The following is a 27,470-nucleotide window of genomic DNA, read 5'->3' as shown; positions in this document are numbered from 1 at the left end:
CATGATCAGAAGACTTGATTTATTATTTTATTATATATATTACCTTATGACTATACTAAAAGAAATAGAAGGAAAGTTCTCAGAAGCTAGCTAAGCTAAGAATAGGAAAGAATGAATAACAAAGGAGCTCTCTCCGACTCTGTCCCAGAGAGAGCTCGGTCTTTGATTGGCCATTAATTGTACACATCCAACATGGGCCAATCGCAGGCGCACCTGTTGCATTTCACAGCAGCAGATAACCATTATTTACATTCTTTTTCTGGAGCCTCAGCTTCCCAGAAGGGAAAATCCTAAAGAAAGGATTTTAATGAAAAGATGTCTGCGACACAAAAGTTTATAAAAAACTTTTTCAATGTTAAGGTAGTTCAGATAGTACTATCTTAACTGATTTCTAGCACAAATCACATGGATGCAGCTTGTTGAAAATACTACTCTCACTGCTTAGCTATGCCTAATTAGACAGCTGTAATCTGCCAATAAATAACACAAATTATAAGTTTAATAAACAGGTGTAATTTCTATGTTACCGGCCATTTTAGTTAGCTTTTATTCTTCATTTTACCATCCTTTTTGTTTTCCTCCTGGCCTTAATACTACAAAAGCTTAAGATGATTTTACTCTTAGAATTTTACCCTTCAGCCACCCCATAAAAGTTTGTTTCAATCCTTTAATCCTCTAATTTTCTTAATTAAGTATATAAAAATAGTTATAAAAATTTTCAGGAGATATAATTTCTTTTAATTACTCTGATGAATAGAGAATGCATATGATCATTGTGTCAGAAACAAAAGTTATAATCCCACATAAAATGCTGCATGAAGTTGGAATGTGTCCTACAAAAACAGAGATGGAAACTATTATTTGTAAGTAAGTCAGCTATTTTCTAGCTCAAAAATAGTAGGTTACTACTCCTTAATTATTCAAAAATTTGTGATACACCTATAAAGCACCTGGTCTCATTGTTAAAATTAACACATTGAGATGTATAAATACAATAGTTTCAGGTTTGCTGCTAAGTCAACATTCTTCCTCTGTACTCAATCAGTTCATGTGTTATAGAAGAGCTGTAGTGAATTCTTTCTCTTTCTTCATTGATCTTGAGTTATCATCTGCTTGCATCAATAGCAACCAAGGTCCCAGTTTTCCTCAGCACCCAAAACTCTGTGCCTCTCCTCTTCCTTTCATCTCCACAGTCAAGCCCTGTGATGTCTTATTCAGAACATCGTCTTCATCTCTTTTCAGCTCCCTGTGAGAGTTCTGTCCCTGCTACCCTTCTCTATCCTCTGCCTATCTCAGAAACACTCTCATCTCTAAAACAGGCAGTTCACAGAGCTACCTTCTCCTTACCCATTCCCTCCAGGGCAGGTTGAAATCCTTATCTCTCTGACACTTTTCATGGATACCTGCCTGCCAGTTTAAACAGCATGTGGCCAAGGGATAGCCTTCTATATTTTTTCAATCCACATTGATGCTTCAGGATAACACTGCAGTCCTGCTTGTCATCAGGTCCATGAGCTGTGTTTTCCTTGACTCAGACTCCCTCCATGTCTCTCTCATTTCCCAGATATCTGGAAGCCTTGTGGTTTATTTCTGCATGTGCCTTTCATACCCACCAGTAAATATATAACTGGTGCAAGCTAACAGCTGATACTAATTGCCATTACAGTACTGCAAAAGCTTTCCTCTGACCATGACAGAAGTACCCTTTTTTCCCCCAAATGAATTGCATTTCTACTCTGTGTTCAAGTCCTTTCTTGGTTAGCTATCTCCTCTTTGATAACACAAGGTCAGCTCTGTCCTTATTTCTACTCAAAGGCCGAAAACATCAGCCCCTACCTGGTATTTCTGTGTGTCTATTCTATGCTTTTGGGAGTCCTTTATGTTTTCTCCAGTACTGCTGCAGATACATAGAAGAAGCTTCCATAAAGATGTGCCAAAATTAATTCCCTAATCTTCTTCATACACAAACACCATTTTCCATTATTTCCCCATAACCTCCCTTTAATAATTGGGCTGTTTATTATGACACCTACATTGTTTCTTTGCTTTCTTGTTCACCTGCAACTTTCTGGTCTCCATCTGTCACCTCAACTACTTTTTCAAATTTTTGGAATGCTATGGAATCAGAATTGTCATCTTTGTTTACATAACAAAAAAAAAAACCAAAACAAGTTCTTGTTCAGAAGGGTTGCTCAAAAACTTGACCAAAATGGAATAAACAAACTGTAAAGCTGAATGTATGATCTAGGTGAGAAGCAGTGCCCATTCTGAAGAAACTAGGGCTTTCCACAAGGCCAAACCTGATTCTGCCTGCAACCTTGTCTTCTAACCACATGTAAATGCTGTAAAGCCACTGGGGTTTTTAGTGCTGTCAGTTAGTCCACAGTCCAGATGTAGAAATGGAAGCTATAAAATCAAATCCACTCCTGCCATCACTCTATGATCAATTGTACAGTGCCTATGGAAATGAAGCTACTAACTCATAAACCATAACTCTGGAGATTGTGAAATTGTTCTGATCAGATGTGCTGAACCATGACAGGGTAAAATTATGATAGTTGCTTGTCCTTATTTTTTTTTTCCATGCTCATTCAGAGACACTGGAGAAACAGCTACTTTCAGGATGCAGTGAGCATTAACCACTGAAAATCAGGCCCTGATAAAGATGTTGTCCTTTGCCAGAGGGGGTCTAGGCTCATCAGAAAGGACATGCATATTCCTTACTTTACTCTTGTATCAAACTCCTTCTTCCTCTGGGGGAGCGAGGCCTCGGACACAGAGCAGAGTTAACCATGCAACACAGAGCCATGTCCAGAGTTGTTTGCACCCAGAAAAAGTAAGCTACACGTACTCATGCACTACTTAGCTGTCCCAAAATATTCTCACTGACATAGGGAAAAGTGGCAGTGAAAGCAAAGACAAAAAGGCTTTTTTCCATGTAAGCAATGTAGATTAGACACAAATCCAGGATCCCCAGACAAAATGTGTTATATCTGGACATATCTACAAGAGACTGAATAGGACCTTCGTTTTGAGGTGAGCCACACAAAGAGGAAAAGATTAAGATCAGGCCAAGCAAGATATTCCTGTGTTCCAGGCTGTCTGGGGGCCACTGGAAGGCAACTCTAAAAATAGAGTTGTCAGGTGTTTAACGTGATGGCAAAGCTCATTCCATCTGATAAGCCAGGGTTTCACTTGCGGGTTGACTTATGAGGCGAGAATCTTTCAAAGGCTCAGGTTTATTCAAATCACTTACCTTCATAGCTGCAGATGCTAATGTGTTTCTGTGTGATAGATAATTTTGCCATCTATCTGAATACCCTAAAGATGGTAAAAGATCTGTTTTCATAGCCAGGGACATAAATTAGTTTCTTGTGGAGGTTGACAGATGTTTGTCCCTCCCATGTGCTGCAGAAAAGGTGAAGAGTCAAGGTCTCTTGCATGTTGAAAAGCAAGATGGGATGAGGATTTTTGACTGCTCAGATACAGCAAATGTGGTACTCTGTCTTCAGAAGGTAAACATGCAACTGCCCGATGTCAGTAATCCCAATCATAAAGCTGGTATTGTAATTCTGACATACTACAAAACTGTTAAAGTTGGGAAGTTATCTGGGAACATCCTTGCACATTTGGAATTGTGGCTGCAGAATGAAAGAAAAAACATCTCAAAGAATATATTTAAATCAAATGGACCATAAAGGATCTGAAATTTCTGAAGATTTATATCCCAGTCTCATAAAGACAGTCCTTAAGGCTGTTTCTGGTAACATGTGACAAGTTCCGTGTAGGGTTGACAGAGCAGACCCATATATTGCATATTTTTTATCATGCTAATACATGGACAGATCTACAAGCTCAAATGAATCGGCCCCTTCCTCCACCCACCTCGAATTTAGGTTCAGCCATGTGCTGACCAAAAAAGGATCTCTACACCGCTGGGGCAGAAAAGGTTCAACCTCAACGTCCATTTCTACAAGGAGCCTAGCATTGTCCCACCATGTCACCATGCCTTCCCGACCCCTGCTTCCCAGCCTATCCCCCCTGCAATGTGCACAAGTCCCAGCAGCCTGGAAATCCTGCCAGGGAAGGAACAAAGTGGTGCAGCAGAGCTAATGAGCCTGGACTTGACCCTGCTCAAAAAGTATTTGGGTTGCAATTTAAGTGGGCCATAAGATCTCAATCAAAAATGGCTTAAATGCCCAGTTAAGCTCTGCTCAGGTTTAGACACAGCTACTTTACTACACTCAAATTATTGTCACACACAAAGAGAAAAAAGCAAACAAAATATTTATTTCTCATGTAATTTAAACTTTACCAGCTAAATAACTGACTTTAAACATTTTGTCATCAGCACTGTGTTTTTCTACTTTAAAATAAATTCCAACCCACTTGGGAACAGCTTTTTCTTTTTTCCTTTTCTAAGGGTATCACCTTCTAAAATGAGACACAATTACAGATTTGGATGTTTTGAACTGTGACCTAATGAACCAGTCTACTACGCATTGTTTCTTCACATTTCTCAGAAATGTGCTCACTGGAATGTTTTCTAATAAATTTAGCCCACAAACTCAAGTTCTAAAGTACAAAGAAGCAGGTAGACCAGACCTTCTGCATGAGAATTCATGGGTTTTCTTCAAAAATGTTGGTGGAAATAAAAGTATTTTTCAAAAGCCATGCGAAGAGATGCAACCTCCCAGACCCAGCGATTTTGAAAAGGGATACATTTAAAAAATATTTCTAAGAAATTTACCTATTATTGCACTTACCTATTAAATTTCAATTCATGTAATTCAAACATTACCAAAATTGACTAGTTTACTTTAAAGATGTTCTCCACAGAAGACTTTTCAAATTATGACCTTTCATGCCTGTAATGCGGCTAGAAAAGACAGTAATTGGCTAGAGCCCTCTCCTAATTTAGAGTCCTCTCCTAAATGTACTTCATTAAAATCTTTGTTAGGAACTACTTGAGAAAACAATTTGCCCTCCATGTGCCAGACATGACTGTCGTCCATGATGAGGCTTACATGCTTCTCCTTTAAAACAGCCTCCTCTCCATTCTAAATATGAATGCATCTTTTGATGCTCTCACCCCTTGACCAGGATTTTCCTCAGCTTACAGGGCTTGTTTCTAGCTGGACACAGCAGCTGAAGAAATGGAAAATAGCTGGTAGGTTTTCACCTCCACAGCGAAACACAAGACCCTCATTCTGGCATCAGCTCTGAGGGTGCAGTTTCTATCAGGGAAGCTGAACAAATCCTCTGTAAGAAACACTGACTTGCTCAACTTAACTGGGTGCAGAAGTATGCAGAGGACTCCAATACCCTGAGAAAGTAGAACTTCCTTGGCTTAGTCTCCACAATGGTGTGAAGCAGAACCCCACTGATCCTGGTCAAACTCCATTCTTTGGCATGCAGTGGAACCAGGGGAACTACAGCAGAAGGGCAATGTCTAGATACCCTAGCCAGGAAAGTGGGTTGGGTAGCACTTGAAGCTTAAAAGTGCTACCTAGCCCAGTTTTACATGTTATTAAAATCTAAAACTAGCTCCAGCAGTTGTGTAGTAGCATAACAGGCCCATGGACTTGCATGATGGAACATATATCTCCTTACAGCACCATCCAGATAAGAGAGTGAGATAACCTCAAAATGAAAAAAAGACACCACAAATGTGCACACTTTCATCTCGCTGAGTAATTTGACAGATTCTGTGATTGAGACAGACTGAGCCTACTATGCATTGCTAAAGCATAGTCCCAGACATCATTTAGGGTATTTTGGTTTCTAGCTTTCACCAATTCCTTTTCAATGCATGGCTTTATTCTGCATTTATACAAAAACCTCAAACATCATTATCTGCCTCTTCAACATACCATGAAAAGAGCTTTCCATTTCCTGAACAAGTTCTTTAGCAGTGTCTGTGAGGCTTTTATTATTTTTTTATGTTTTCATCAATTTTTGCAGCTTTATTTATGAGGCTTCACTGCTGTGCTGCCTAAGAGGTTAACAGATTACTACTATTGTAGTCAGTGAAATAGAATATTGGTTTTAGACTAGAAACCCTCCTCCTGGGAGACTTATTTGGAAATAAGTCTTTAACTCAGAATAGATTTCCCTTATGAAGCCAGACATGCATAGCATTACTTTGAGCCTATCAAATCATTTTTTGGGAACTGAGATAATCTGTCTTAATAAATAATAATCTAGCTCAAAAATATTCCTCGTTTTGAGAAGACCGGGCACTACAGATTTTTCTTACATAGTGCATTATGAAAATAAAATCTGTTTTAAAAATCATGCTTACCTAACGTGTTAGGACATACTCTCATCATTAGTATTGTGGATTTTTCTTTCATTTCCTCTTTTTAGACATACCCATCTAATCTTCCTCTCAGCTGGCCCTATCAGGTAGACAGGTTCCCAATTGTCTAGGTGTCCCAATTATTTCAAGGCAGTATTTCAAGGCAGTAACCACCCAGCTACCTGGGATCAGAAAGACCAGTCAGTATTTTCCAAAAGTCCCAATGGATCAAAAGCATAGATACTGGAAGAAAACAGCAATGTACCAGATGCAGAGGACCCCTTGCTAGAAAAAAATAGTGAATAATTTTTTTTACAAATAATTTCATTATCTGTTCATGAACCTGCCAGGAACACTACATTTGTCTGATGGATAAATTATTCATTGTGAAATACTTCTTCAGCACCATCTGTGACTAAAGTTCTCAGAGCATTGTACTGTTTGTTAATTCGCTAAGGACTTAGAATTATTATTTAAAGCCTGTCTATAGTAGAGGCTGCAGAAAATGTTATAGTAAATACAAACAAATCACTGCAAGCATGAATTAGATAAAAGATATAATTATACCAAAACCATGATTAAATGGTCAACTTTTGGTATTTAGATGCAGAAAATCACCAGTAACTGACATTAGAGAAGGATGCGAACAAGCTAAAATGGGAGCACACATCTCTCTCTCTTGCTGACACATTCACACTCCTGCCTACCATTCCCCTCCACTGACTCTCCCACAGGACATGAATTTTGCTGCTCATGCTCTCTCTTTCCTCTAGTACTACCTTTCTTCCTTCTACATCATTGACTCTGGGAACTTTTGTCTGTTTCTCCTCTGTGAGTTCCTCTCCAACACAGATGTCTTCATTCTCGGTGCTACTAGAACAAAGCTGTCAACATTTTAGGAATTTGCTCATCTGAGCTGGGTGCTACTGCTGCTTCTCCCTTTGTCCCCTGCCCCTCACTTTCCCCAAATGTAAGAAAAGAGCCCCACATATCAAATGGGCGAGAAAGGGACAGCACTCTCACTACTCTGTCAGTCAACATTCTCCTCTGTCCAACACACCTTGACGGGTATTTTGTAGGAATATCCCACACCAGGCTGGGGAGGAGCAGGAACCACACTATTCCTTTTCAAGCTTTCTGGAAAGAGCTGTACTGGGTCACAGCATTTTGTCTCCCTCAGTACATGAGCCACTTCTGCCTCCCACTCTAAGGGTGCTGATATGAAGTAGTTGCTAGTATTTAAGAGTTACTCTAAAACTATTCCTTGTGTATGTGTATGTGTATATGCATGAGCAAAAAAAAAACAAAAAACAACACCCAAAACCTAGCATTTGCATCCAAAAGTGCCAGGCTCACAGAAAAAATGGTGTAACACTATTGTGAGTCAACTCTACAGAAGAACTTGGCATTGTTCATTTTTGGCATTGATCATTTTTCTTCTGACAGAACACATCAAATACAGGCTGAGGTCTGCATAATGCACACAATACGTCCTGGGGGGAACAAAATCTTGTAAAAGAGCTTTTAGAGAGGTGGTTGGAAAGCAAAGAGGCTTTATGTTCTCTCTGCCTGTAGCTCCAAAATGCCTACTATAGAGCTAACATTATTTCCCAACACGTCTGATGGAACATATTTCAGAAAAGTAATGCTTCTTTCTTCACCCTCTCAAGAGATTCGAGGCAAAATTTCTGAGAAAATCAAAGATTTGCAGGTGTTCCAAGAGTCACTGTTGCCCTGCTGTTTGGAAGCTCTGACAAAGGGACAAGAACTGCTGCTGCAAGTGTTGTGCAGAGCTCACCAAGGTCTAAATCCAGCCAACCAGAGTAATCTTGGCTCCTCAGGTGCATCAAGACCCTTTGAGTTGAGACATAGCTGAACTCTGAATCTGTCTGGAAATTGACTGCGGTCCGTTCCAAAAGTACATAACGAACTGAGACAGTTATGCTTGAAGCTTGGAGTAAAAGTGAGGTCTCATTTGAAGGAATTTAGGAAATCCAAGACAGAGATGACTTAAGTGCCTGGTGGGAAGGATTTTTCTTCACTCTTCAGTTTTTCCCATTATTTCATGGGGTGACAAACCAGCATCACCTCTTTTCAACATCTGCAATGACAGAAAACTTATCTTCCTCATTGCTAAGCAGGTTCTATTCAGAGGAGAATTTAAATTCATAATCTTACAGTTAGTCTGGAATAGTGGCTCAACAAGCCACTGGTTGTGTGATCACACCTGACAAAAATCTGCAACAATTTTAAATTCCCTGTGTATATTAATCTGATATTCTTACATAATACCTAAAAAGTCTGCCATTTAAATTCTGATTTTTCTGTACTCCCTGGAATAATTTTTCTTTTCCTAATGACTTTTTTATTAAGCAAAAACTGTGGACAATGTTCCTCTAAATTTATATTTGCTGAGAAAATCTGAGGAAAATAATCTTTTTAATAATCTTTTAGGAAGTGCACATTTGTGCAAGAAAAACATATTCTCTTTCTGCTGTATGTTTTGTGCAAAAATTACAGTAAGCTTGGTACAAGATAATACTTAAACTAAAACCTGGGTCAAGATTAAATAAACAAATATTTAAACACATAGAAGAAAAAAATTACCTGTCATTCCTTTGGCACCTTGCCACAACTAAAATTTAAGAAGAGTCACAGAAAAGAAAAAAAAAATACCAATGTAAAGAACCAAAAGAAGTAAAGAAGCTTGTGAAAGCTCTAGAAGTATTTCTTTCATTGTGGCTCTCAGACTTTTTTTCTCTGATCAGAATTCCTATTGGGAAGAAGAAGATACAAAGAATTTAAAAAGAAGCAAACATATTTGTGAGGAAGTGTGTAGCTGAGGGAGATTTTTTGATAGGATTATTCTCAGCAAAGATTGAAGATGTCTATTTTCAGACATGAAGGTACTTCAATAAATATAAAGCAATATTTATGAGTTCCTAGATTGGTTATTTAGCAGCAAGATGTTTGAGATGTCCTATTGCCCTGCATCAGGCCAGGAGAGGGTTCATTTCTGCAGTAGCCAGGAGAAGCCTGGCCAGGACCCAGGCGTGGTTCTGTACCACCCCATGCCATACACAGAGGATGAGGAGGAGGAGGGTCCCTCCTGGCCAGGTGGATGGTGCAGTGCTGGGTTCTGTGTGGGGAGCACTCGCCTGCAAGAATTGCCTGCCTCTCTCGTGTGCTGTCATTCATTTTGCTGCTGTTACCCTTCATTTCTTACTTCATTGCTGTGTCTAGTAAGCTGTTCTTATCACAACCCATGTTCTTTACCTTATGAGCCTTCAATTCTCCTCTTCATCCCACTGCAGGGACTAAGGAGACTAAGCAAGCAGCACATACTTCAGAATGTTTCTGTGATTGTACTAAATTGGTGAATAACCTCCCTAAACCACAACACTCATTTATCTGAACATAATTCATTGACACATCAACCATAATAAAGCAGAGCTGATAAAGCACATGGAGTACCTAGCCAAAGCCTGTGTGTTTCAATTCGTGCTACCCTCTAAATAATTTTTACATTAAAATCAAGTGTTCATCACTAGTTATTTAGTATACTTAACTAAAGTGTATATAAGTTACAAGGGTATGATATAAATTCTGCTAAGGTACATGTTTCAATTAGAGGAAAATAACTTTTTCCTAGCTCCGTCATTGTAAATATTGCACTTTCAATATACAATAAGTGTGAGTGGTTTGTTCTCTTTAATAGTTAGCATGAGATGTTGAAAAGGAGACATGTTATTTCACCTGGAAGAGTCTGTACTAGCCTTTAAGTGTAAAAAAAAATTAATTCAGTGAGACAAAAAAGCACCAGTCTTTCTCATATTCCTTATATTTCTCTGGGAAGACTACAACATTTTTCTTTGCCCCAGCTCAGCCGCACTGCCCTCTCAAAGGCCCTGCACTAGTCAGTTTCTGCTGAAATTACAGCTTATCCCTAGTTGGTACAAATTTGAGTACAGTGCAATATCTTTTCTGATGATGAAACACAAAGTCTTGGTCAGTTTTCTTCTGGATATTTGTGTTTGCAGGAACAAGAAACATTTTTAAGAGGAAGTTCCAAAACTTACCACTCAGAATAAAGGTCCAACATAAAGCTTCAGACCACAGAATTTATTATGGAGGCAACTCAAACCTGACACCAATGAGAATTGCCAATGACTACATCTCCCTATTTTGAACATAACACTTCTGAAACAAATATGCACTGTCATGATCAAAGCGAACACTCAAGGTCTCATGATCTTAATTTCTGCAATTTGCATTCCTTCTGATCCAGTCTGATGTTATATCATACCATGATTTTTAAAAGTTATTAGATGGATAACTACCCCAAATCTCCATTAAGATACTATCCACTTTATTACATAAATAATGTTAAATTCTTGAATCTGCTGCCTTTGAGCAGTACTTCACAAAGTAGATGAAATTTGAATAGGCCCTCAAAAAAGCTACTTCTCAAGAAGAAAACAACATTTTATGTGTTCACACACTGTTTCCCTTATTCTTGCTAATAAGGAGGGGATTGCTTTCATTATTAAATATTCATAAAATGCATGCAGCACTGGTGAAGTAGTTTTATGTTCCCAGCTGTTACAGCATAAATTAGGATAAAGACTAGCTTGCTGAATTAAATGGCATCCAATCCACTAGTGCAGAGTGCCTAAATACGCAGCTCTTTTTTTGTGTGTTATCTCAGCCAAAAAGAAATACCCATGCAGAGGAGAATCAAAGTGACAAAGCCAGTTCCAAGTTTGGAACACTCTTAAGTTCACAACAAGGTGGTATCTGGTTCATCAGAAAGAGAACCTGACACAGCACCCTCTGACCTGACGGGGCTTTGCCAGCGATTTACAAAGCATTTCCAAATCTGTGATATGTGGAAACCTTAGAATTTTCCTGTCAGTTGGAGGCCACCACTTAGCAAGTGGCAGGAACTCACACAGGCAATGCCAATAGACTCTTTCTTTAATTGCTTTTCTCTGACTTGTTAACTCCAGGGATGCTTCCTCTGATGGGCTCTAAGGGCCACAGGATTAAAAACCACTGAATTTTCAAAAGAAACAGGGAAAGAGCCAAAAGCAATAGCTCTTAGTAGTTGATTTCAGCCAGTTTAATTTCATTAGTCATGTTCAGTGTGGTTCAGGAGGTGATCCTAGAGGTGAAGGAGTCAGGGCAATGCCAGCAGGTATTTGTTATCCATGATGTTCCATCCCACGGGCTGCTGTCAGCCCACCTGACATGAGATGGAGGCAGCATTTTGTCCACCAACGCTTATTTTCAGTCTGAGACAACCTGCTATCCATACTGATGCTATTTATCACTGTTATACATTCATAAAATTCACACCTGGTAAACAAAAGTTTTCAATATTAGCACTTGTTAATACTGACATCTCTTCCCAAAGGCCTGTTAGTGACTGCTGTAAACAATGGAAGGAGTTCTACTGAATAAAGACATTTTTCAGCTGAATGTTAAAAGTGTGGTTTCCACTGCAATTAAACAAGACAAATCCCCCAAAAACCCTACCTAGACACCTAAATTTTAACATTTGAAAAGCAGTCCCAATGACTAATAAATTACTATTGAATTCCTATGAGATTGTTTTCCACTCTCTCAGAAATCACAGCACCACTCATATCAAAATGATAATTATTAAAAAAAAATCAGAAGTAAATAGTAATGTATTTCATGCATTAAGATTTGTGGTGTAAATTTTACTTTCCAAATTAGGTACCAAAAAAATACTGCAGAGTTTTTATTTTCACAATATTCCAATGACTAGAAGCAATCAAAAACTGAAGGTTCCTCTGAAGGAAGATGGACTGATGAAATCCATGGCCAAACCAGGAAAAAAAAATGTTTTGCAAATGCTAGGCTTGTATTACCATCCTTCTTACCCTCAGTCTGTATTGCTTGCATTTTGCAACCTGCAGAGGTGACTGAATAACACAAGAAGCTATTCAGTAAGACCTTCACATAAAATGTATGTTTTCATTTCAGTGCTGCTCTTTGCTGGGGTTGGGGTTGGAACAGCTTCTTTTGAGCATACTTAGAACTGTTTGCTATCATGTCCTTGTCTCAGCCCAACCCACAGAAAACAACAGGCTACTGAAATCAAGGAGACAAAAGCAGTACTTTCTGTAGCAATTAAACGCAAAGCAACATAGGGCCCCACAGAGCAATCCAGCAGATACAAGGATCATTATCCTGACCAAACCCTCACCCCATGGCAAAATCTGGGAGTCAGACCTGAATGCCAGTGGCCCTATTCATAATATGTAGTAGGGTTTTAACCTAGCCAGACCCAAGAGGGAGCAGAAGTCAGAAAGATCATGCTGATAATTTGTTCCTGAGCAGTTGATGGCCTCTGACATACCTCTGGATCATTACCAGCAGCATCCTCAGACTCTCTTCAGTAAAACATGAGCAACTTAACCCTTGGGTACAGGCAGTTTGGAAGAGGTGAAGGTGAGAAGGGACAGAAACACTTGTATCTCTGCTTGTGGAATAGAAAGCACAAGAGAATCACAGAGAAGGACAGTGCATTTACTGACCCTGCTTCATTGCATTAAGTCTATGCAGAAGATTATTTCTCTGGTTCAGTCAACAATGTGCCAGCAGTGAAGGAAAACATCACAAACATTATGAAAACAATGAAGAGGTTGCAGCCCCTGTCTCACTACATGCTTATGCTCTGAGCTCCCTGGCACAAGGCCTGTTGTCCTGCAGCATGAGAGCACCCTGTTTAAAATGTTAGCAACGTCTTTCCCATCAACGACTATGGTCATACAGATACAGTGCTGAAAGTTAGAGGAACCCCTCACAAGAAAAATCTTAGCCTAAAATTAGTGCACTTGAAACTTTCTCCAGTTGCATTCTGTTTGCAAACAATTTAAGATAACTCTAGAAATATTCCAGTAACTGATTCACTGTACATAATTATGAATGGTCCAATTATCTCTAGCAAAATTACACTGGTTTTTTTCCACTAGTCACAAAATTGTATACTGATTCTTTAGAGCCCTCACAAAAATAATATCTCACAGTGCTTGCATCTGACTTTTTTTGCCCATTTTTATTCTTTTCAGAATATAAAAACACACTTTCTTTAGTTCTGATGCTAGGCTTTTTTTTCTTATTTAGTTTCTGTTCTAATGCCTAGAACCATAATAGCAAATCCAACCTCTTTTTTTTTTTTTTTTTTTTTTTTTTTTTTTTTTTTTTAATGCACAGCATTATAGAGTCAGACAATGCTAGAATATTAAAGATAAGTACCAAAAGTTAATGTTATTTTCAGGGCCACTATCAGTCTCTGATGAACTGTAGTAGTAAACTATTTAACCTATACTCCAATCTGTAAAACCTTTTTTCTGTCTTTTTAGATCCAGACAAAAAATTCTCTCTACTTGCTCTTTTCTGTATTCCCAGTAACACTTTACTCAACTGTTCAGTTAAAGGATAATAAAAACCCCTACCATTCATGATTAAAATAAGCAAAATATCACTTCCTAAAAGCACAACATACAGCACATACAATATATACAATATAGTTTTTGTCTTCACGCTGTACTTTTTAATAAAAACATGTTGTTACAATGCCTTCCCATATTCAACAGGGTCTTTCTTTCTTTCAGCTGTACTGACAATTATCTTGTCTTTTTGAGCTAATGAGTGGAAAAAATCTGAAGACTAATCTGAAACTACCTGTGGACCCTTTCAACAGAGTTATAGTCTTTGACAAAAGTGCACGAATACATATTTCAATACTCAAAAAATAAATATCTGGTAACAAAGGTAGGTAAGTAACAGTGCAGCTTCATTCCCTGGTAGCTCCTTGGACATTGTATTGGATTTGGCTGAGATGGAGTTAAATTCCTCCATTTTCCACAGTGCTGTATTTGCATTAGTAGCTGGTAAGGCATTGATAATATGCCTGTGTTTTGGTGCTGCTGGGCAGAGCTAGCACAGCATCTGCACCGGCACTTAAACCATCAGTCCTCGCTCCCACAGGCTGTGTGTGGGCGAGATCACGGGAGGGGACGTGCCCAGGGCAGCCAAGCCACACTGGTCCATTCCGTGTGATGACTGCTCAGATATGCAAGTTAAGAGAGAGGAGGAATGTGGAGAGTGGGCATTTGCTGTTTACAATATGCATTTTCTGTAGCAACAGCTACACAAGCTGAAGCCCTGTTTCCTGGAAAGTGGCAGGACAGTACTTGCTGACAGGAAGTAGGGAATAACATCTTTTGGGTATTTCCTTTGCCTACACATACACATGACTTTTTGCTTTAGTAACGCACCTTTATCTTAAGATGGAAAAAACCCTACTGAGTTATTTTGTGCCCCCACCTGTTACAGTACAAGTTGACTTGTACCGGGCAATTAATTTGGTTATAAATAAGAAACCCAGCCTGGTTCCATAAACCAGCTCCTGGGCTGACATACAGGGGCTTCACCCAACCACGTTCTGCCCTAAGCTGCAGACATCTCACTGATCTGGGCGGTGTCAAAGTCAGACCAATGAGCTATCTAGACCTGAGAGTTCTGAATTCCCCATGTAAGAAGCCTCTGAACTACTCTTTACACACCATGATGAGTGCAGAAGGAGGGCACAGGCGTCCTCCAGGCACTGGACCTGAGACTCCCCTGCAGCCTATGATGAACACCATGGTGTGTTAGCTGTGTCCCTGCTGTTTATTGAGGACCCCACACCTCATTAAAGCAGCAGCCAATTCCAGCAATGAGCTATACAGATTAACATCTACCCTCTGATGTGCCTCTCATAACATTTTTCACTCTGCTTTTACTTTTGTAAAACATGAATAGAAAAGTTGTGGCTGCCTTTGAGTGGGTGATGAAGCAAATCAATCACTTTCCACTCAGCAGAACAAAAGTAGTCACAACTGAGTGAAGGGCTGTTGGTTTATTCCCAACCCTTGCAAGACAGCAACTATTGGCAGTATTACAAAGGCAAGAGACAGAGGGCAGATTTCTCTCAGGCAGCTGGGGCTTTACAGACAGCCCAGGCTGCAGGACAGTAAAAATTAGGAATTACTGATTAGAGGCCACAACTGGTCACTACTAATCACAACATGAGGCAAAATAGCCTTGGGCTGTCTTCTCTACAGGGAAGTGCATTTTTCTAAATAATAAAAGCTCTTTTGATACAAAAACTCAACACTAGACATCACAGAGGTTAATATAGAGCGCTGTCCTTCACAGCAGACAGGAAGAAACAGATACTGTTATTAACTCTTGGAATAATAACTAGATTCATTTGAACACTGAAAAAGACTGATTGAATAAATAATGCTCTGATAGACAAAAAAAATGAAAAAAACCCCAGAACATTTGTAAAATGTATTATACAACTATCTACAGAGATAATCACATCATTTCACATGCTTTGTCAATTGGTGAGTGAGAAATATTGACAAATTTCAAAAATGTTTTCCAACAAATTAAGGTAATGATACCAACACAATCTCCATCATTGTATGATATAATTAATGAGGAGAAACCCATGGAAATACAAGTCTGATTTCTCTGATGATGGCGATTATCCAGTCTCATCATTGGGCTCACTACCAGCCAGGAGTATTTCAGGTTACTTTGTTGTAGTTACCATCACAGCTTCAGGGTCTAGCTAGCTGAATGTGTATTAGCTTGCACTGTGACTTTGGATTCACAAGAAAAAAAAAGAAATGTGATTGTGAGCTGTACTGAAAAGACCTGGTCTTTGTCCTGAATGAGTGCTGGAGTGCTGAAGGTACACACAGAACTTCTCAGGATGTTACCAGGAGACAGCTTTTGTTCTCTGACGACACAGACCTATGATATTCAGTTATCTCCCTTTCACAAAGTTTTTTTATGTGCTTTGGATCAGAATGACATATTGTCAGTTCATGGTTGCATGCTGAATCAATAGTTTCAGAAAGAAGCGGGTAGTTTCTATTCCCTCTCTGATCACCAGGATTACTGAGGTACCACAGGATCAACAACAAAAAGACATCAGGACTTCTTTCTGGATATGCCTGTCCTAGAAAACACTTTGTGAACCTGGACATCAGGAAATATTCTTCAAAATCTCCATAAAGCTAAAGGGAGAGGTAGGTGAGACCTCCTCTGGCCATCTTTGCTCTTCTTTGAATTATTACAGCCCAATCCCTACTGGCTTGTAAAGATTTTGGGCAAAGCCATCACAGGGTGTAAGGGAAATTGGATTATAGAGGGCCACGTTCCTTCTGGTATAATAGAGAAGACAAGAATGTTGCAGTGTTACTCCTGGTTAGGTAAATCTTATCAAAAATAGATTTTTATCTTCAGGAAGACAAGCTGCCCTTGGAAAATCTCCAAAAACTTTTATATAAATCCTTTACAGCCCACACTACTAAGTTTAAAAAAAGAAGAAAAGAAAAAATACAAACAAAACATCATAGAAGCAAGAAAGAGAGCCTGTGAGCAATTCTTTCTCTGTTGAACCTGAAATGAAAGCCGATAATAACCCAAATGATTTCAGGAGCTTTGAAGATAATTTTTCTATTTTTTTCCACCTATATTAAAATGAACCCTTGTGCTCAGCTGTACCTAATCAAAAATAGTTACTATGGTTACCAAAGAGTTTTTCTAAATGTAGTACAGTATATTAAGTAATCAGCCAAAATGACTATGTATAAACCGAAGGCAGGTGGGCAAGCCATTTAAAACTATCAAGTAAACAGAAAAAAAACTCTGTAAAAATAATTCCTCAATAGTTATGCCATTGTTTTATTACATTGTAAATAAGAACATGGTAATGGGGAAAGAGGGGATGAAAGAAAATACTTGAATAATCTTCCATTTAATATTTGTAATACTAGCTACAAAGGAGCTAGCTATAAGATAATATATAGAGATAAGCAAATGAATATACACTCAGACATAACTCAATGGAAATACTCTTTAATGAGAGCATTTTTTGAGACAATATACTAAGAACCAATATATTACCCAATGCAAGTATATTGATTTACAGACAGAGAAAACTAACCAGACTAACTATATTTTACATGTAAGACCCTGTAAAGGTTCAGCAGTTTCCTTACAGATGACCCTTTCCTTCTCTGTAAGGGAGAGCATCTGTAACATAAAAATTACTATTATTTTCAGAAATGAGTCTTTGTTAACAAGGCTGACTTGCTTAAGAGAGTACTTCCCTACCCTCTCACCTTTTGTCGTTTTCTTTGTTTATAAATAAGATCCAGTTTTATATTGTGTGGGGGATATCTAATATTTCTCTGAAACTGACCTAATAATTTACAGCAAACAAACTCATTGCTCAAGCTTCCTAAAATCCTGTAAAGTACAATGACATTAGAGATAAATAGGAGTAAAATGTGTTAATAACTTTCCTTGGAAAAAGAGGATAGAAAGCAGTGCCACTCTGCCTCTCACTCTGGTGAGAACTGTGGAGCATGACAGAAGCCATTTATCTGTATCCATCATAAAAAAATATAAGCTAGTAACATGGAGAGGCCCTCTCTTCCCCTGAGCCCCTATAGAAGGTATAGAAATACCTTCTCACAGGTAAAAGGTGTAATGATGAGAAGCAGCTGATGGCTTAGGAGAATGGAGGATTTCTGACAGCTCACCTGTTGTGGGTGAGTTGTATATTTTCCTTGCTCATTTGTGATAGTGCCTAAGATCAGTTAGTGATTGACCTCTTCTGTGTCAAGAAGTCAATTTTGAGGAAGCTCTCTGCCAGCAGAGTAGGCTTACCATGCCTAAGGAACACTGCTGGGAGAGCTTCATGCTGTCGTTGCTTAGAAGAGCACTCAGTGGAAGCTGACTTCTGCCTTCTGGTTTATCTGCCTGGTATTCCCCAGCTAGATCCCTTCTCCTCCTTGGTACATGAAGAGCACTTCTGTGAGCTGGCTGAACACCTGCTATGATGCAGGAGAAAACTGGAGACCTCTGATTTGTAAAAGGGTTCAAGGAATCCAGAATTACAGATGACCAGGCTTACTCGGTACTTTCTGTCATGAATTGAAATAATGTAGGCTCTTCTAGCAGCAGGAACAGTACTTCTTCATCAACTGGGTCACATCCTGCCAGTAGAAATCTGTCACTCACTTTGGAAATCCTTGCTGTAAGGCCACAGTCTAACGAATAGTTCTGGGGGAAAAAAAATAAATGATTGACCAGGAAACCCACAGTGAGTAGATAAAAAACAGTACAAAGACAAGGGTACTGCATGGAGGGGCACACTGACTGTAAATTAGGCAAAATTAACTTCAAGGTATAGTATATTATAACAGAACAATAAATATTCCATAGTGTTACATAATGGCTTTTCTAAAGGGCATAGATGCTATAGTCTTTGTAGAGGAAGCTGAGAGAGGGTACAAATGTAGGGAGATTTTGTTACTCTAGAACTGGAACTGGTTGTAAGAAAGACATAATAGCTGAAAAAAATTCTGCAGCCAAAGATCTGGACCAATGACTGACAAAAGGATAGACAAAATGGAGGACTTTAAGAGCCTCAACTTTTTTATCATACTACACAAATTTGGTGCAGCTGGGTCTTACAATATCTTCAAAACAGCTGCTTAAAATGTGAGAGATAAGCCTGAATACCACATGATAATAAAATTAAAGCAGCTCTGTTTACTAAATGAATAATTAAAATAAATCTTCTAATACAAAAATGTAAGTAAAAGACATTCTAGTTGTTCCAGGGACATTGGAAATAATGGAACTGTAAAGCTATTAACTATTTTCAGCACAAATTATACAGAAGGTGATGGTACTAGTACTGTTATTTATTTTCTGATTCTTTTGAAAGCAACAATGGAGAATAATTGGCAACCGTTTGTTCACAAATCTGATTTTTAGTGCAGAAAAGAGTTGGGCTGAAGACAGAAGGCAGTTGATTTACAGGTAAGAAGCTCGTGTTATTCTCCCTATTATTAAATAAAAAATGAAAAAACCCAAACATACAAAAACCCCAAGAACAAAACAAACAAACAAAAAAAAATAGAAAGGCAGGGACATCTAGATAAAGATTTTACAGGGTGAGATGCTAAACGAAGTTTTCTTCTACATGAAATTATTTCAATATATTTGGAAACCACTTTTGTACATAATGCAGAGGAGCTCTGTAGAAAAGGCTGTATTTTTACTTGAGGGTCATGTTATAAGACCAGGGTGTTTGCCCAAATGGTATTTACAGTGACAATATTATCATTAGAATTAAGACTCAGATTTTTTTACCCTCCCTTTATTGTAGCAATGGTGCTACCAGCAGCACCAAAGGTTTGTCACCATTATTGATATATCTGCTTTCTGTCTCTGTGTTGCTTCCTGTGCAGTTTAAAATATCTTATACACTACTGGTAACAAAACATTGGGGAAATTCCCATGGGGAAATCCTTACCCTAAAAAGATTAAGGCCAAAATCTAATCAATTGGTCTGAATGCCCTAAGGCAACACATAGTGTTCCTAACCAGAGCTATCATTTGCAGCAAACCACTAAAATATTTTAAATTAAAATTTACTGTTAAAAGCTGCAGTATCTTGATGTTGCCTTGCTAGGTTTTAGTAATGTCCTAAGATTTGGGAGACTACTCAGTCTCAATGATGTGCCAGGCAAGATCATGTAAAATATTCTCCTAGAAACTCTGCTAAGGCACATGGAAACAAAGGGGTGTTTGGTAACAGCCAACTAATGGCAAATTGTGCCTGACAGATCTGGTGACCTCCTGTCAGGGATGACAGCATCAGTGGATGGGGCAGAGCTACTGACATCCGCTCCTGGACTTACACAAAGTGTTTGACACTGTCCCGCACAACATCCTTGTCTATAAATTGGACTGACATAGATTTGAGGGATGGCCCACTGGGTGGATAAAGAACTGGCTGGATGGCCAGTCATGAGGAGTTGTGGTCAAGGGTTCATGGTCCGTGTGGAGACCAGTGAGGAGTGGTGTCCCTCAGGGGTCAGCGCTGGGGCCGATACTGCTCAACATCTTTGTCAGGGACACGGACAGGGGGATCAAGGGCACCCTCAGCGAGGTCACTGACAGCACCAGCCTGTGTGGGGCAGCCGACACAGCCAGAGGGAAGCGATGGCATCCAGAGGGACCTGGACAGGCTTGAGAGCTGGGCCAGTGCAAACCTCATGGGGGCCAACAAAGCGAAGTGCAAGGTCCTACAGCTGGGTCACGGCAATCCCAGACACACCAACAGCTTGGGCAGAGAAGTGATGGAGAGCAGGCCTGCAGTGAAAGATTTGGGGTGATGGTAGATGAGAAACTCAGCATTAACCAGTTCAGAAAGCCAAGGAAATCCTGGACTGCATCAAAAGGAGCATGGCCAGCAGGCGAGGGCGGTGATTCTGCCCCTCTGCTCTGATGAGACCCCAGCTGACGTGCTGCATTCAGCTCTGGTGCCCCCAACAGTAGAAACACAGAATTCACAGAATGACTGGAGGGTTGGAAGAGACCTTCAAGATCATCAAGTCCAACCCATGCCCTGACACCTCAGCTAAACCATGGCACTGAGGGCCACATCCAGTCTTTTCTTCAACACATCCAGGGAGGGTGACTGCACCATATCCCCAGGCAGACCATTCCAGAGCTTTATGACTCTTTCCATAAAAAACTGTTTCCTGACATCCGACCTGTATTTCCCTTGGTGCAGCTTGAGACTGTGCCCTCTGATTCTGTCAGTGTTTTCCTGGAGAAAGAGACCAACCCCCACCTGCCTACAGCCACCTTTCAGGGAGTTTTAGGAGTGATAAGGGCACCCCTGAGTCTCCTTTTCTCCAGGCTAAACACCCCCAGCTCCCTCAGCCGTTCCTCACAGGGTTTGTGTTCCAAGCCCCTCACCAACCTCGTTGCTTCCTCTGGACCTGCTCGGGTGTCTCAAGGTCCTTCCCAAACTGAGGGCCCAGAGCTGGACACAGCACTCAAGGTGCTGCCTCACCAGTGCTGAGTACAGGGAAGGGTGACCTCCCTGCTCCTGCTGGCCACACTGTTCCTGACACAGGCCAGGATGCCACTGGCCTGTAAGGCCACCAGGGCACACTGCTGGCTCGTGTTCAGCCGCTGTCACCAGCACCCCCAGGTCACTTGTGGAAGGAGCTAACAGAGGGCCTGTTAGCTAAAGGAGCGAGAAGAAGCTGAGAAGCAAGAAGAAGCTGATAAAGAGCTCTCTCCAAAGCTGTAACCAAAGAGACCAAGAGAAGTGAAGAACTGAAGAAATATAAGAGAACTTTGCTGCTCAACGAAGTATTTTTAGAAAGTTAGTTGAAGTCACTGTAACTTTTCACTATTAGTGTTATGTTGACTTATTGTAGCCAATAGTTAAGATAGAAGAGGCATAAACAATTAGAAAGTGTATAAAAAGTCAGCCATGTTCAATAATAAAGAATTCCCATCTAAGACTGCCTGTAGTCTCTGCTTTGCGTCGTGGCCACCTCGACAGCGGCAGTCCCTTTCTGCCTGGGCACTGTCCAGCCCCACCATCCCCAGCCTGTAACGTTACAGGGGTTACTGTGGCCAAAATGCAGGACTTGACAACTGGACTTGTTAAACTTCATCCTGTTGGACTCTTCCCATCCATTCAGTCATTCCAGATCTCTCTGCAGAGCCCTCCCACCTTCCAACAGATCGACACACGATCCCAGCTCAGTGTCATCTGCAAATTCACTACTGAAAGCCTCAATCCCCTCATCCATGTCATCAATAAAGACATTGAACAGCACTGGCCCCAGCACGGACCCCTGAGGGACACCTCTGGTGAGCAGCCACCAGCTGGATGCAGCACCATTCACCAGCACCCTCTGGGCCCGGCCATCCAGCCAGTTCCTAACCCAGCACAGAGAGCTCCTGTCCAAGCCGTGGGCTCCCAGCTTTTCCAGGAGTGTGCTGTGGGAGACAGTGCCAAGGCCTTGCTGAAGTCCAGGTACACAACATCCACAGCCTTTCCCACATCCACCAGGCGGGTCACTTGGTCATAAAAGGAGTTCAGATTCGTGAAATACGACCTGTCCCCCCTAAACCTGTGCTGGCTGGGTCTGACACCCTGGCCATCCTGTGAGTGCTGTGTGCTGGCACTCAGTATAAACTGTTCCAGAACCTTACCTGGTACAGAGGTCAGGCTAACTGGCCTATAATTGCCAGGATCCTCCTTCCTCATTTACCCTTTTTATGAATGGTTGTCACATTGGCCAGCTTCCAGTCCTCTGGAACCTCACCAGTGAGCCAGGACTGCTGGTAAATGATGGAGAGCAGCTTTGCAAGCTCATCTGCCAGCTCCCTCATCACCTGGGATGGATTGCATTTGGGCCCATGGATTTATGAACATCCAAGGGGCTCAGCAGTTCTCTGACTGCCTCCTTCTGGAAAACAGGGTGACCATTCTGCTCTCTGATACCATCTACCAGCCCAGGAGGACAGCTGACCTGAGGACAAGCCATCTTCCCACTAAATACTTAGGCAAAGATGGTGTTAAGCACTTCCCCTTTCTCCTCAACTGCAGTTACTGAGTTCCCTCCCATATCCAGTAGAGAGCAAAGGTTGGTCCTACCCTTCTTTTTGCCGTTAATATATTTGTAAGAACATATTTTATTATCCTTTACAAAAGTTGCCAAATTAAGTTCAAAATGAGCTTTGGCCTCCCCAGTTTTTTTTCCTACATGCCCTAGCAGCCCCCTTAAATATTTTCTGAGAGACCTGACCCTCCTTCCAAAGGTAATACATCCTCTTTTTTATTCCTAAATTCCTTCAAAACCTCTTTGCCCATCCAGACTGGACATTTACCTCATTGTCTCATCTTTCAGCACATGGGGACAGTCTGTTCCTGTGCCCTCAGGATCTCTGTTTTGAAGCACACCCACCTTTCCTGGACTCCTTTGCTTTTAGGAGCTACTTCCCAAGGAACTCTCTCAATAAGTCACCTAAATAGGCCAAAGTCTGCCCTCTGGAAGTCCAATGTAAGAGTTTTATTGATGTTCCTCCTGATTTCACCAAATGTTGAGAACTCTGTAATTTCATGATCACTGTGCCCCAAACCGCCACATCTCCCACCAGCCCATCTCTATTTGCAAACAGCAGGTCTAACATAGTCCCTCACCTGGTGGGTTCATTCATCAACTGCAGCAAAAACTTGTCCTTCACACACTCTAAGAACTTCCTGGACTGCCTCTTTTCCCTGTATCAAGTTCCCAGCAGATATCTGGTAGGTTGAACTCACCTACAAGAACTAGGGCTGGTGATCCTGAAACATTCTCCAACTGCTTATAGAATGAATTGTTCACCACTTCTTCCTGGCTGGATGGAAGATAACAGACTCCCAGTAGGATGTCAGCCTTGTTGGCCCTCCCCCTAATCCTTACCTGTAGGCATTCAATTTTGTCATCATTAGTTTCAATACCTATGGCACCCAAAGCCTCCGTAGTATAAAGGACCACTCCTCCACCTCTTCTCCCTTTCCTATCTCTCCTGAAGAGGTTGTAGCCATCCAGTGGAGAGCTGTGTGAGTCATCCCACCACATTTCCATGATGGTGGCTACAGCATAGCTCTGCTCTTCAACTATGGCCTCCAGCTCTTGTTTGTTGCCCATGCTGTGCACATTGGTATACATGCACCTCAGCTGGGCTGCTGATTTCACCCCTAACTCAGGCTCACCACCTTTGGGCCTGCTTCCAGGGAGCCCAGCTGCATCCCCTTCCCCTTCAAACCTAGTTTAAAGCCTCTCAATGAGTTCTGCCAGTTCACAAGCTAAAAACCTTCTGCCCTTAACAGGGAGATGGAGCCCATCTGGTTCCAGCAGGCCAGATGCTGTAAAAGTTGCCCCATGATCAAAGAACCCAAAATTCTGCTGTTGGCACCAGCCCTTTAGCCCCTTGTTGACAATGTGGGCTCTCCTATTCCGTCATTTTCCTCAGCCACCAAAGGCACTGAGCAGAACACTACCTGTGCTCCTGCCCTGTCAACCACTTGATCCTGTGCCCTAAAGTCCCTTTTAATTGTCCTGACACTCTTTTCAGTTTCATCACTGCCAGCCTGGAGTATCAGCAGTGGGTAATGATCAGAGGGCTGAATGAGCCCAGAAAGTCTCTCAGTAATGTCTCATGCCTGGGCCCCAGGGAGGCAGCAGACCTCTCTGTGGGGTGGGTGCAGTCAACATAGGCCCTCTGTTCCCCTCAGAAGGGAATCATCCACCACAATTACCCTTCTTTCCTTTTTGATGTTAGAGGTGGTGATCTCTCTGACAGATGAAGTGTAACTGGGAGACTCACTGAGATTCTCACTGAGACTTTCTTCTATGTCCTCTGGTTGACTCTCTAGATCCAGATGCCTATTCTGAAGTGGCTCCTGGAGAGATGGTGGGGGTTGGGAGGAACTTTTATTACACCCCTAAGCAGGGACCCATTTCCACTCCCCTTCATCCACCCAGTGTCCTTCCAGGATGGAAGGGTGGAACTCCACCAATCTATTTCACTTTCCCTTTCACTTTCTCTGATACTCCTTAGCCTTTCAAGGCTAAGAAGGACAAGGAACTGCTGGAGCAAGTCCAGAGGAGGCCATGAAGCTAATAAGAGGACTGACACACTTCACCTATGAAGACAGACTGACAAAGTTGGGGCTGTCCAGCCTGGAAAAGAGAAGATTGTGTGGAAACCTCATAACAGCCTTCCAGTATATGAAGGGACCTCAGGGAAGCCAGAGAGGGGCTCTTCATCAGAAATTGCAGTGACAGCACAAGGAGTAGGGCACAAACTGCAAGAGGGTAAATTTAGGTGAGATATTATGAAGAAATTCTTTGCTGTGTGACTGGTGAGACAGTGGAACAGGTTGCCCAGGGGGGGCTGTGGATGCCCTAGCCCTGGGAGTGTTGAAGCCATGTTGCATAAGGCCTTGAGACACCTGGGCAATGTTTTTATCATCTAAGTCATGTTTCCCTGTCTAGTTAAGTGTATGCAGAAGTCCATTGAGGAAGTCTTCTTAGTAAGAAAAAACTAGGGGTGTAGTAGCATCCCATGAACTGTCTCCCCTTAGCCAATTCCCAGGCACACTGCCCTGGAAATACCTACCACAGAGTTGATTCATCCTCTGGGAAAAGACAAGACTCCCACATGGAGTCTCACTCTCTTGTCTCACTGATCCCTATATTTTGCAACTTTTCCTGGTTTTTTCTTTCCCTGTTTCCTCACTGGTTTGGTGCCCTCTCCCCAGGAGACCAATCCCCTTTGCCTTGCCCTTAGGTCCACTCCCCAGCCCTTCCCCTTCTTAAGCTGTCTGCAGAACGTGGTTGTTCTCTTTTTGCCCAGGTTCCCTTCAGCCACCACATGTGATACACTTCAATGAAATAAAATCCTGCCAAAGGATTCTTCTGCCTCTCTCACTGAGGCAGATGTGGTGAGGGTTGTGTGTGGATCTGACTACATTCCCTGAATGTTAACCTGTCCTGCTTTTCTACAGGAGATTTGTTGGGAACAGATAATAGGCAGCAGCACCCACCATCTAATTCCCGCATTTTTACTCATTTCTAACAAAACACCTTACATTTTGCTCCTTGATAAATTTTTCATAACTCTCTGTTTTCACCAAGGTGTGATATAGGCAAATATTTAAAGAATTTGGCTTCCAAAGTTGCTTAGCATTGGCTTATTTACAGTGGTATATGAATTTCTCAAACAGTAAAAATGCAATGTGCTCTGTAAGATAAACTGTCCTGGGCTGGTCAGCAAATTAGACAGAAAAGCTGGCTTAGCCCTAGCAATACCTTGAATTTCGATAGTTCATGAATGGTGATGACATCCTATTAATTTTCAAGGAGAATTGTGGTTTTGTAAAGCAAAAAACCCCAGTAGCCTGTGTGGAAGTGAACTTAAGTGGCAAAATAAATGCTAGTATTACCTACCACGGCCCAGGGCTCAACTTCAGTGTCTGGAGGAAGGGAGAGCAGGGTGAAGCAGTCTTTCTCAATCCCTTTCTTCATCTTCTAGGATACTCAAATAATCCTATTCAAGATCATGAGCCCCATCCTCATGAACTTGACCAAAGTAATCCAGAAAGCAGGCTCTCCATAATATTGCTCCCACCCCTTGAATCAACATGAATAATATTTCAAATGCGGAAAGTTTATTCCTCACTTTTTCCTTCCCCATGTTTTATTGTTTCTCTCCTGTTTAATAACACATGTCAGTGCCATGTTCTCTACAGCGCTGTTGTGAGTTTCTGACCAGAAAGGCAAAAGGCAATCCCTTAAGCAGCCTGTCATTGAAAAGGGTGTGACGAGTCTTTGAATGGTTCACTCTGCATGTTGTGTAGTCTTTCTTCATCAGTCTTGCTGCCTGTGGGACACTGAAAGATAAGCCTTAGCTGTGTTTTCTCTCAAGGTTTAAGATATCTACCGCTTCCCATTGTTTGGGCAGCACCTTTACCAGATGTTATTTCCCACACAGCAGGGATAGTTCAAGAAATGTATATATGTATCCCAGCCTGCTTTCTTAGCTTAAACTGATGATAAAAATGGGTCAGAGCTGAAACATCAGACTGTGATGTGGGGAGGAGATAAGATGCAAGTGCATATTTGCTTCTACTTCAAACAGAGGGACACAAAAGATAACTGAGGAAAACACCTTTGATTGCCACAGCAAACGGCACAACTAATCTGAGGTAGCCAGCTGGTAAAGGCTGGCAATCTCAGATTAATTTTCTTTATATTTTGTAGTTGATTTTCCTGTTCTGTTATCCAAGATCCAGTTCATTTCAGTAAACTTCTTCTTACACAAAAAGCTTTTGTTTTTACTTTAATACTGTATAAAGCCCCATCAAATAATAGGTTTGTTTTTCCATAATGAATTGATTTCTACAGCAAATGAGTCACTGTGACTTAAAAACAAAAATCTAAGATGCAATAAAAGAATAAGACAGAGACATTGTAGCTTTTAACAAAGCTTTTTATTACAGGAAAAGATGATTTCTTAGAAAAAATAATTCTCAGAAAGGTATTTTCTTATTTCTTATTAGGAGTCAAAAGGAAGTTTTCCATGACAAAAAGGGTCCTCTCTTCTCTGAAAAATTTTCTCATTTGCAATTGTTATTCAAAAGGTGCTTGTCTGGCCCTTTCAGGGACATGTTTATAGGCTCCCTCTTTCAAGAGTG

This window comes from Melozone crissalis, unplaced genomic scaffold (assembly GCF_028551555.1).
Source record: "Melozone crissalis strain CALT ecotype California unplaced genomic scaffold, PUWL_Pcris_2 ptg000005l_1, whole genome shotgun sequence".
Taxonomy (NCBI): Eukaryota; Metazoa; Chordata; class Aves; order Passeriformes; family Passerellidae; genus Melozone; species Melozone crissalis.
The sequence above is the reverse complement of the archived record's forward strand: the minus strand, read 5'-3'. Positions refer to the sequence as shown.